This window comes from Hyaena hyaena, unplaced genomic scaffold, assembly GCF_003009895.1.
Source record: "Hyaena hyaena isolate Hyena2069 unplaced genomic scaffold, ASM300989v1 scaffold_14, whole genome shotgun sequence".
NCBI lineage: Eukaryota > Metazoa > Chordata > Mammalia > Carnivora > Hyaenidae > Hyaena > Hyaena hyaena.
The window spans coordinates 569,944-582,002 of record NW_024080646.1 but is presented as its reverse complement, the minus strand read 5'-3'; positions in this window follow the sequence as shown (position 1 = coordinate 582,002).

The window sequence follows — 12,059 nt, the reverse complement described above, 5'->3', positions numbered from 1 at the left end:
AACTCATTTTATAGTTTAGAAAATGATCAGTTTCTGTGAGGATTTTTACATCTTTGTTTATGAGAAATATTGGCCTGTAGATTTTCTTTCTTTTGATGTTTTCATATGCTTTTGGTAATATCACGTCATAGAATGAGTTTGGAAGCTTTCCTTCTGCATTCTGCAAGAGATCGTGGAAAACTGTGTCATTTCTTCCTTACATCTTTGATAGAATTCACCAGCAAAATCATCTGGGCCTGACACTTTCTTTTTGAAAGATTATTGATTACTGATTCAATTTCCTTAGTAGATATGGGGCTATTCAGGATATCTGTTTCTCCTTGTGTGAGTTTTGATAGTTTGTGTCTTTTAAAAAAATTGGTCTATTTCATCTAAGTTGCCAAGTGTTGAGGCACCAAGTTGTTTGTAGTATTTTTTAAGTCAGCCTTTTAGCATCAGTGGGATCAGTAGTGATCCTTCCTTCATTTATGATATTAATAATTTAAAATTAACAATCTAAATATAGGTTGTCTCTTGCTGACTACAAGTTTTCTGGATTGAACATTTCTCCTTTTCTTTTTTCCTTTTTTAGTCTATAAAAGATTTATATGCCAATCAAAGCTAACCTTCCCAATGTGTCTTTTGGATCTTCATCTTCTTCCTCCTCATAAATTTTCCTCCATTAATCTTTCGTTTTCCTCCATGTCTTCAACCTATTCAGTTTTGTTGGTTGTTCATACACATATATACACACATATACATATATATGTACACATTTGTCTAACATACATACACACTTGTCTCTCATCTTCAAATAAAATAAAACCGTATAGGTCTACCATCCTATATTTTCCCTTCTATAGCCAAAATTCCTAAAAGAGTGATCTGTATTATCTAAGTTCTTCATCCTTCATTTCACTCTTTAGTGAACTCAGTCCGACTCTCACAGGCCACACAACCAGATATGTACAAGTTACACTTTCTTTGGTTTTCTGTAACATAACTTAATGACTTATTCACCAATTGTGAGTAAACTCAGTCATTCTGGGTTTTCTCAGTTTCTCATAGGAAGTTTTGCCAATTTTAGGGTTCATCCTTTCCTACCTTTCTTTCTTTTAGGTTCTGGGCAGCAGAAACAGCATCACAGCCTCTAGAAGGAAGTGCTTACTCCAAGGACTTCCTCTGGCTAGTGGGGCCACCTCTGAGTTCTCTATCGCTCTACCATTTCTGGCTGTAGATACTAGTCACTCTGGCATCTTCTGAGCAAAATGCTATTACATCATAGTGTCTCTCTTTGGGTCCACATGACAGGGGTTGTCCTCACCCCCGTGGATCCCTTTAGGTCAGCTGCCTGCTCACCGCTTTTCCTTGTTGCTCTGGGGGACACAGGGTGCAGGGGACTGTGGCAGTTTTTGTGCAGTTCTCTAGAGATGACAGACCTGTCTCAGGTTCTCTTTCCCAGATGTGCTTGCTCACCTACCATTCTGGCTCTTTCTTTTTTTATTATTATTTAACGCCAGCAAGTTCTTAATAATTGCTTAAGAAAGTATATAGATTAGGGGGCATTAATGCTGTTAAAACTGCTCACTCACTTTTTTATGGAGCTAGCATGAGATTAAATCATTTGGATTGTTCTTTTATAAAAGACATTCCGTATGATTACAGAATATCAGAAAGGAATGTTTTCTTTTAATCACATCTTTAATTTCTCTATAATAAAGTAAACCACAGGTGTAAAAGTCACTTATTTGACGGTTTCATTTTTGCAAAGCCTCTTAACTATTGGCCTTTTTTTTTTTTTTTTTTAACTTTTTGGAGCTGCAGGGAAATTTAGAGATAACTAAATCCCCTTCTGATTTTCCATAGAAGAAAACTGAGGGGCACTAGAGAAAATGACTTGCCCCAAATTAGACAGAGGTTAGATTTGGCCAGGTCCCCCAGTTCCCAGTCTGGAGTTCTTTCTAATTCATTGTGGTCCGCCCTCTCTACATACAACTGCCAAATAAATCTTCCTGGACCACTGCTTTGAACTTGTCATTCTCTTATTCAGAAGCTCCCAGTGCCTCTCTGTGGACTGCTAAATAAAGTGCTAACTCCTAAACCCAGCAATAGTTCTGTAATCTCTTCTCTCAACCTACCTTCCTTCTTCCCTCCACTCACATACCAGCTAGTTTGGACTACTGTCTGCAATCAGAGACCACCCTGTGCTTTTTTTTAAACACATCATTGCCTGTATCATTTGCTCTTTGCCTTGAAAGATTTTCTTTTCCTATTCCTCCACTCTAGTAGGAACCCAGTGCAAGCTTTAAAATACAGTTTGAATGCCACTCCTTTAATACATTATTCCTGAGTTTCTCCAACTGTGGATGTGATTTCTCTTTCTTTCAAATTATCATAAAGTGTTCTTTGATGTTATTGTGTTAAATTTATCATATTCTGAGTTAAAAATTTTTGCATTTTCTTTTCTAAATTATATGATCTTTGATACAGAATCTTATTTATATGCCTATCTTCTACACAGTTTACATGTACAAAAAGGGGAGCTAAGTAAATATTTTAAAATTAAATTAAACATAATGGGAAAATATGAAAAATAAATCAGCACAAACAGAGCTAGAATAATATAAATTACTTTTAAGAAAATTTAGTAGCTTTATTTTCTCTGAGTTTCTGCCACAAACTACTCAGAAAAAATGGATGATTCACTTCTTGAAAGAGCATCTTAAATTAAATTTTAGCTTGCAGTTTTAGGGAATATGAAAAGGCTTTCAAATATCCCTATGAAAGGGATAATGAAAGCCTGTTGTTAGCTTTTATAGAATTATTTTTGTTCAGCCTGAGTTATAGGTAAGAACAGACTAGACATCTAGGATTGCCTCAGTTAGCTTCTCTAACTCCTGAGCCAAGTGTAGATTTAGCTCCATGAGGAAGGTTATCAGCTTCTCATGAGGTCACTTGCATCAGCAAAATTGAAAGCTTGGAGGCCATGAGAGATAGGTACAGGATACACTTTGTCCCGATCTCCTCCTCCACTTTATGTCTATCTTTCCTTCCCAGCTGCCTACTTTGCTCACTTCAGGACCATTCCAGACACAAAAGCAACAGCCATATATAGACTATTTAGCTAGTTGCCAAATGGTATAAGGTCAAATCCCTACAATAAATCTTTTATTGTGTTGTATATCACTCCTTATGGTCTAATTGTTGATCAGACTCTGACTGATACAAAATTTGATACTGAGGAACAAAAACCAAGCCTTAAGGATGGATTTTCTAAATTGATTCTGGCTGATCTGAAATTGGTTCTCTTAATCAATTAGATTTAAAAGCATTAATGGCACTGCTTACAGTGATAAGAAGAACACTGGTAGTTCGTCACATTCCGTGGCAAGCATTTAATTAAGTTTTCATCTGTAATAAAGTGGTCATAGAAGGTATGGCTTTAGGTGGTCAAGTATTTGCTACCATGTTAGAATTTTTTTTCACTAATATGGAGTATAATAGTATTGGTTCATTCCTTCTAAGTATGCTAGAGAGCTTGAGAAAAGAAAATGATAAATTCAGTACTTTCAACTTTCAGTACAAGATCTATATAAGGGAACTGAAAGTCTATGAGTGCCCGCCAACCTCCAAACCTTTATATTCTGTACATGCAGGGCTGAGATTTCTGAAATCAAACCCAAAATCTAATCCTGTAGGTAGCTGCATCATAAAATAAAATGAACTCCCAATTTCCCTGGATCTCTTAGGTTACCTAAAGTGTGGACTGGAAGACAGAGGGATTCTAAAATTTGGAATGGAAACATATGGGCTTATTCTCATAAAGTCAGGATCTTGAAACCTTAAGTTCTGCTGACATTACTCTGTCAGTGCATGCAGCCTTTATATTCTTATCTGAGAAAATATTTTTCAGTTTGTAACCCTAGACACTCTGGGGAACATGTGTGGGAATGGATCATAGGGTGTTGGATCAGGGTGAAAGGATTATGAAGTTAGCGCCAGCTGAGAAGCTTCAATGGTGAATGACTGGAAGTAGTAATGAGATCACTGCTCCTTCCATAATGGGAGTGATCCTATGTAATCAATCTGTCATTAGGTGGCTGGCTGAAGACTGATACAGTGTCATATTAGCATCGAGAGTCAGTTGGGAGTGGAGTAGGATAGTGTTTTCTACTGTTGGTAGGTTTGGTATTTGGTGGGAGTAGCTAGATCTACTGTGGTGAATGGATGTGTTTCTGAGACCATATATAACATATAACCTCCATTTCTGCCCCTATGGCCACTTTCTTCATAAGCCCCTTAAGCCCTTTGTTCATAAGCCAGGCTAGCATCTCCTGCTGCCTCCATCAGATTTTCATCTTCCACTTAACTGATTTGTGATTCTCATAGATTATCTGCACCAAGGAAGTTGGAGACTTCCAGATGGCAAGAGACTGCCACAAGGTACACGTTGTCCTGTTACAGCTCACCCTAATATTTTCCAGATGGTCCTGCTTTCACCCACTTCACATGCAGTTATCTTTCCCAAATGCCTGCCCTGTGTAGTACCACACACATAAACAACAGCCTTCCATGAAACTCTAACCGTTTCACACAATTGTATAAAGTGAAATCTTTATTTTAAAAACCCCTCTTTCTATTCCACTCTCAGTGGTTCTTCTTTCATGATCAAACTCTAACTGATAAAGTCCAGGGGATCTGTCCTAAGGATCGAGAGTGAGAGATAAGAATAGTGAAGCAGAGAAGGAGAGAGAGAGAGCAGATTTAAGAATTCCTTACCTAGCTGACTCTCATTAAGGATGATTAATGGCCTGGTACTGAGGGACTGTCACAGCCTCTGAAAAACAAAAACAAAACAAACAACAACCCAGCATCTCAAGAAAGAGAAGAATTTATCTGTCAGTTCCTGTTTTTCATTGGTCAGAAGTTCACCTAATGGGATGTTAAAGCTCCCATAAAGTGTTAACAGGGAAATCTTAGGGAAAGACACAAGCAACCATGAGTGCAATCATAAGGTAAGGTGCTGTCAGCTTGAGCCTACATGAAGGTAGTTGGAGCCCATGCAAAGCTGGTTGTTTTCATGACAGCTGAAATAGAAGGCAGGTAAGGCTGAGAAGATCTGAAGTGGTGTCTGTGAGGTTTCTGATACTGTCCACCCCTTGTACCACCCAGATCCACTTCTGCCTACCATTATATCCTCCCACATTATAATATGACTCTCCACTTTTGTGAAACTAAGTTACTCTCACTTTCTTCCCAAGTGGAAAGTTATACATCCAGTGGAGTAGAGAGTTTTCTTCAAATCCAAAATTTCTAAAAGAATAAAATAAGAACTTTTCTTTTTGGTGCAGCTTCTCTCAAGATTATAATAGATATTTACCACCTGCTACCTCCATCACCCATTCTAAATTTCCTGGTCCTCAGCTGGCACTTTTGCTTGTTTGGATTGCTTGACTGGTGTTACAACCTAAATCATCATTCTTCAGGGACCTGAAACATTTAGTTGCTTTGTGCTCATTTGACTGTGGTTGCTACAGCTGTTAATTTACTATTACCACAGAGAATGAAAACACAAAGAGATGTCCAAGGACTCCACCGAGTTCTAGAATTCCTTCTCTCTGCCCTTGTAGCATCTCTAGTTTCTTATGGAGATCAGAGTCAAAACCTTTTCCAGCATAGTGACTTTTTTCTTTGCCTTTCCCCCCAGTATTATGAGGAGTTCAAAGTGTTCAGAAAGTTAATGAGAATTTATTGTTTTTCCTAAGTGAAAATTTCCCCTCCAGGAACCTGGAAATTGAACCCAGTGGAGCCTAAGTTTCCAGGGATGAGGAGCACAAATTCTGCAAGTCATTCTCTGTGAGAGAAGGAACTGTTCTTCTTCTACTATTGTATTCAAGAGCCTTGTATTCCTGTTACTGGGACACAGCACTGTCATTCAGTGTATATGACACTATATTCTGAAGGCCAGTGCCTCGACCCTCAAGTTGGTGCCTTAGCTGATTGTCTAACAGGCCATTCCACCTTTTGCTGATTACTTCTGGGCAAAACAATACATGGTCAGTCTAGTGGATTCCATGGTTGTGTACACATTGTCATATCTCATTTACCATAAAATGAGTCCCTTGATTGGAAACAATTGGAACACATGTTGCTAGATCAGTCTTTTTGAGTGTCCTGGATGGTGGTGCTGCTGATGGTGCTAAAGGCAAACCAACATTTGGAATAGATGTAGATTACAGTAGAACCAACTGCTGTCCCTCTGCAGTGGAAGAGCCCCAGTGCAGTCATCTGATGCAAAGTAGCTGTCTGGCCTCTGCTGCAGGCATATAGGGCATTCAGTAGTAGAAGTATCTAGATCTGTTTTGGTAATAGGGAGTCATGCTGTCAGGCTCATGCATTGCCTTCATCCTTGCTAGTGGGCGCGGTGTATCAGCACCGAGGAGGGAGAGCCAAGAGGCAAACTTACAGTCATCCTGCTCATGTGATTGTTGAGAACCTCCCCTGGGGTGGCTAATCCTGAGACACAAAGATCTTCATGCACTGTTAGTGCCCATTCCTGTAAGTCCATCCATCCACATACTTCCTCCACAGATCTCATTTTCCTTGGTCTTTCAATCTCATTTTTTAATAGGCTTTTTCTTGAACAAAGCCAAGCCATTGGGTTCTACCCAGGGAACCTCACATATCTACCTCTCAGGCTATTTCTTCCATGTAAAGTGAATGGACAAATGTATTTTCTTGCAGCTTTGCCATCTGTGAGAAATTCCCTTTACCACTGTCCTTTAGAACCATCCCTGAGGAACTGTAGTGGAGCCATAGTATATTTTTGTCTAAAACCGCACATCACATTAACCCATCTGTGACTTGGGCCCAGGTTATTTTCTCCTTCCTCAGTTGATCAGTGAGAACACAGCTTCAGACCATTGGTGTGAGCTGATGAAGAGACATCCATGCAACAGAGGCAGGTGACATGGGAATATGGGCCACTTATTCCTCCCTATTTATGTGATTTACTCATACATTCAAGAACTGCCAGCCTTGATTCTAAATATAACATTTCTGTTGTATAATGGATTGCCACTGTGCACATCTGACCTTATAACTTTGTGGATCTGATAATACTTCATTCTTAACAGGAAGCTCCAGTTACATCTTAACAGGAAGCTCCAGTTACAGAGGCACTTGGTGTCCCAAAGTCAAGTAGAGTTTCTACTAGGTGCCAATGACTATTTTTCCAAGTGGAGACCACTCTTAGGCTGCTGAAGGCATGTCTTTTCTTCAGAACTCAAGAGGTGTGTATTGCAGCTCTCTGTTGGGATTTGTCAATAATTCTCCACAGCATCCTTATCTACCATAAAAACATTTGGTATCATCAGACACGCTGGCTCATGTGGCCAAGGGGCAGATAAGCTTGTACCCAGCCTTCAGCTTCCTCTCTTGGTCTGAGCCCCAGTTGATCTGGCAATCTTCTGAGTGGCTCCCAACCCGAGTTAGACAAGTATTCCCAATCACAGTATTGGCTGCCTCCAAAATCCCAAGAGGCCCTCCAAGAACGAAGACTCTTTCTCGGAGGTACAACAACCTGTCGTTGTCCATAATGTAGGGAATGCCCCACACCTCCCAGACTGCCATACCCTTGAAATCTTCACTGATACGCAGACTCCTAAATTTTCATGGGGTTTAACTACCACTCTGTTGCACACATGTGTCTTCCTAGGACACCAGGGGAATTTGTCATTTGGGTTTTATAGGGCAAATTAACCTGATATTATCATTTTAGTGAGTGAATGTGATAATTTGCAGAATGCCAAGATAGTAAATGTCCGTAGAGACCATACTGTAACAAAAGGCAACAGAATTAACAAAACCCTAGAGCAAGACAGTGAATATTCTATCTCTTCTGTATAAAGGTGATCTCTGTTTGATCTTTTCTATTGAAGGAGAAGAATGCTTTCACTAGATCAAAATCCACAAGCTAGATGTCAGAAACTGTGTTATTTTGTTGCAACAAAGATACCAAGTATGGTCAGCTATCACTTGGTTCATATTACAGTAGCTCTTGAATGGAGATGTGATGAAGACTACCACCTCTGCGTCCTTTAAGTCTTTGAAGACTAATCTAAAACTACTACCAGGATGTGGTATTGCTTCTGTTATAGCCTCTTGGCCAGGGCTGGAAGCAGTTTCAGGGGATTCTGCTTGTCTTTTCCTGTCCTCATGGCTCTTATTCCACAGCTAAGTGGACCAATGTGAGAATTATGCCATTTCTAAGTACATGTATCCCGATTACAAACTCAGAGACAGAGGAAATAAACACGGTCTGTGAACCCACGGGACTCACTGAAAAACAGACAGATATTGGAATTTCATCTACCATCAGTTCTACATATGCCTCCACTCTAACTGGAGGCTCCCAACACTTTGCAGTCTTAGGTGTCAATGTCAGTTCAGACTCTGTATCTTACAGACCTAGAAAAATTTGGGTATTTCCTCAATGCATAGTAACTCTAACATACGATGGCAAGTCTTTTTTAAAAGATTGATGATTATTTATCATATATCCTTGCAGTAGTTTTGCCAGGTCCTTCTGCAAGGAAATATGATCTTCCTTTCAACCAACATAGGTCCTATAAACCAAATAGGTCTAGAAAATATGTGAGCATTCATGATTTTCCACAGAGGCAATATTCACCATGTGTTATTTTACTCTCAAGTTTTTTGATTATGGGGTGTCTAGGTGGGTCGGTTGGTTAAAGGTCTGACCCCTGATTTTGGCTCAGGTCATGATCTCTTGGTTGGTGAGATTGAGCCCCACATGGGGCTCTGTGTTGACAGCAGAGAATCTGCTTGGAATTCCCTCTCTCCTTCTCTCTTTCCCTCTCTCTCTGACCCTCCCCAACTCATGCTTTCTCTCTCTCCTTATCTCTAAAAAAAATAGACTAAAAAAATAAAGTACACTTAAAATATTTTGGGGGTTCCACTTGGGTGGCTCAATCAGTTGAGCATCCGACTTTGGCTCAGGTCATGATCTCACGGTTTGTGTTCAAGCTCCACATCGAGCAGCTAAGAGCCTGGAGCCTGCTTTGGATTCTGCATCTGCCTCTCTCTCCACCTCTCTCTTGCTTGCTCTGTCTTTGTCTGTATTTCTCTCAAAAATTTATAAACATTAAAAAGTTAAATAAAAATGTTTTTTCGATTTACAAATTGAGCAACCTCTGGGTCAGCCTGCCAGATATCTCACCTCTAGATACAAGTGACCTATTAGCCATTGACACAGACACTGCAGATCAAGCCCCCTGACAACCAATCCAGCCTTCATGTGAGCATATCTACCTAGTCTCAGAAAGTCAAGTACATACCTGGCTTGTATCATTCTGAAACCCCACTTTTGGTCAACACAGAGGTCACCTTTTAATTCTTCCCAGGCTTCTCTATTATAGAACAAATGATACTGCCTTCTGCCTTCTGCCTTCTGGATGCAGTCTTTAAGAATTTAGTCATAAAGTAACTTCTACGTAATCCTTTTCAGTCTATCATTTGCCAATGTCTTATGATGGAGTAAGACTAAAACCCAGAGCTTTGTCCATTCAGTTGGTCAGCATGAGTTTGCTGAGTCTTGGTTACTTACTTGGTGATGAGGAAAAATTAGAAATGTGACAGAGACTTTCCTGGACACGCATCTTCTCATTTTCTGGTGGGAACATGTAACTTTGGAAAAGTAACTGCAAATGACTGAACCTGGCTTGGGGTTCAGGAAAGTCTTTTCTGAAGACTGATGAGATACTAGATTGGTCGCTAGTGGTCAGGCACAGGGAGCTGCCTTCAGAGGGGCTCCAAGGCAGGGAAGAGTGGCTAATCTGAGGAGAGTAGAGTTCATCCTGGTAAGGGAGCAGAGCTAGCTAATGGAAAGAAAGGGACTGATGATGAATGAAGTAAAAGATTTTAGTTTATTTGTTATTGTAGTTATGGAGCCCAATGGTTTAAACCATTACCTTATTAAAAATAATCAACATTTGAAAGCTTGAAATTCAATTAGATGTGCATTTATTGAGCGAGACATGGTTTCACCCTCAGGTAACTTTGAATCTAACAGAAAAGTTAAGACATATTTTCATATTGTTGTAAGTCAGAATGTGCCTTAAGGGAAAGGCACAGTGCTGTGTGAACACAGGGGTAAGTGTATGGGATTCATTCCCGCATTCATTTCTTCAGGAGATATTTACCAAGCACCTTGTCTGAGGTTACAAAGATGAACAAGATGAATTCAGTCTATTGGAGAAACCAGACACATACATAAATAACCAGAATCCTGTGTTTGCAAAGATAGAGATATGCACAGGCTCTAGTGAGGTAATGAAAATAATTTATTGGGTACTTTTTGAACACTTTACACGTTTCCCCATTTATTTCTCTCAGTAATTTTATAAGGTACGTATTGCTGTCCTCATATCTGAGATGAGAAACCTAGCCCTCAGAGAAGTTGAATAAACTGGAGAGGTCCCAATGTTTGAAAATTGAAGATATGGAATTCAAATTCATGTAAGGATTTCCCAGGCTCTCAGCCACTATGGCATACTGCTTCCTAGTGACACATGGACTCACAGAGGTGAGGAATGCCTCCTTGACTGAGGGTAGCGATTAAGACATATGGGTGGGGTGATGGGGGTAGGTGGGTTCTCAGAAGATGGGGCAAAGTGAATAGAGGCACAGGAGGCAGGAAACTACCCAATGTTAGGGGATCATGGCTATTCTAGGTTGTTGCAGTGGTGTGGGGCATGGCGTGGAGGGGAACAAAATGGGAGGACAGTTAGAAATTGTTGCAGTGTTGCAGGTAAGAGAGGGTGAGGAAGGTTTGAACTAGGAGAGTAGCAGAATGCATGGAGGGAGGGGAGAAGCTTGAGCAAAATGTAGGTGGTGAAGTTGGTGGGCTTTCCTCTGGCTGTGGGGAGTCAGCACTGGGAGAAGTCTGATTTGGCTCCTTGGTTCCTGATGTGAGAGAGAGAGTAGATGGATGGTGATGTCATTAAATAAAGAGAAATCAGGTTTTGGGTTAGACAATGAGTTCAACTTTAGTCACACTGAGTTGGAAGTGCCAATGGATTATCCAGGTGAAGAAGTCCATCAGGAAGTTGCAAATATGGGATAAAATCCACAATAGACATATGAGTTGGATATAGAGGTTTGGGACCATCAGCCCAAAAAGGCAAAAAGAGTGGAAGAATGTCCCAGTCAGAGTGAGTGAAGCAAGCTGACTGAGGGGTGGGGGGAGAGGAGTGGGGTGGGTAAGGGGCAGGTTGGAGGGGTCATGTGAAGAGGTTGTTAGAGGGAGAGGAGAGGGTCCCTGGGTGGTTCAGTTGGTTGAATGTCTGACTCTTGGTTTCAGCTCAGGTCCTGTCCCCGGGTTGTGGGATCTAGTCCTGAACTGGGCTCCATGCTGAGTGTGGAGCCTGCTTGGGACCCTCCTTTCTCTCTCCTTTCTCTCTTTCTCTCTCTATCTCCCTCTCTGCCCTTCCCCTGCTCATCTTCTTTCTCTTTCTCTAAAAATAAATGAAAGAAAATAATGAGGGAGAGGAGAAATGGACATTTCAGGCAGTGTGAAATAGAATAAAGTGGGGGGAATAAGAATGTTTTCAATGAATGTAATAAGGTTTGGGGGAGGGGCTGGATAATAGTGGGTTTTATGTAGTTATTTGGTCATATTGGGTAAGGGTTATGTTATTGTGGCCCTTGAATTCAGGCAATGAGAAACTGGGAGCAGAATGATGCTGTGGGAAGTTTATTTTCCAAGAGTGCAGAGTGGATCAAAGGGAGGAATTATATGTACAATGGAATATTATTCAATAGCCTTAGAACAAAAGAAAATTCTGACACCTACGGCAACACAGCTGGGTTCTGAGGACACAATGCCAAATGAAATAAGCCAGTCACAGAAGGATGAATACTATATGATTCCACTTATATAAGGTACCTAGCATTGTCAGATTCATAGAGACAGAAAGTAGAACGGTGTTTTCCAGGGGCTGGAGGAGTTACTATGTAATGGCTATGGAGTTTCAGTTTTGCAGGATGAAAAGAGTCCT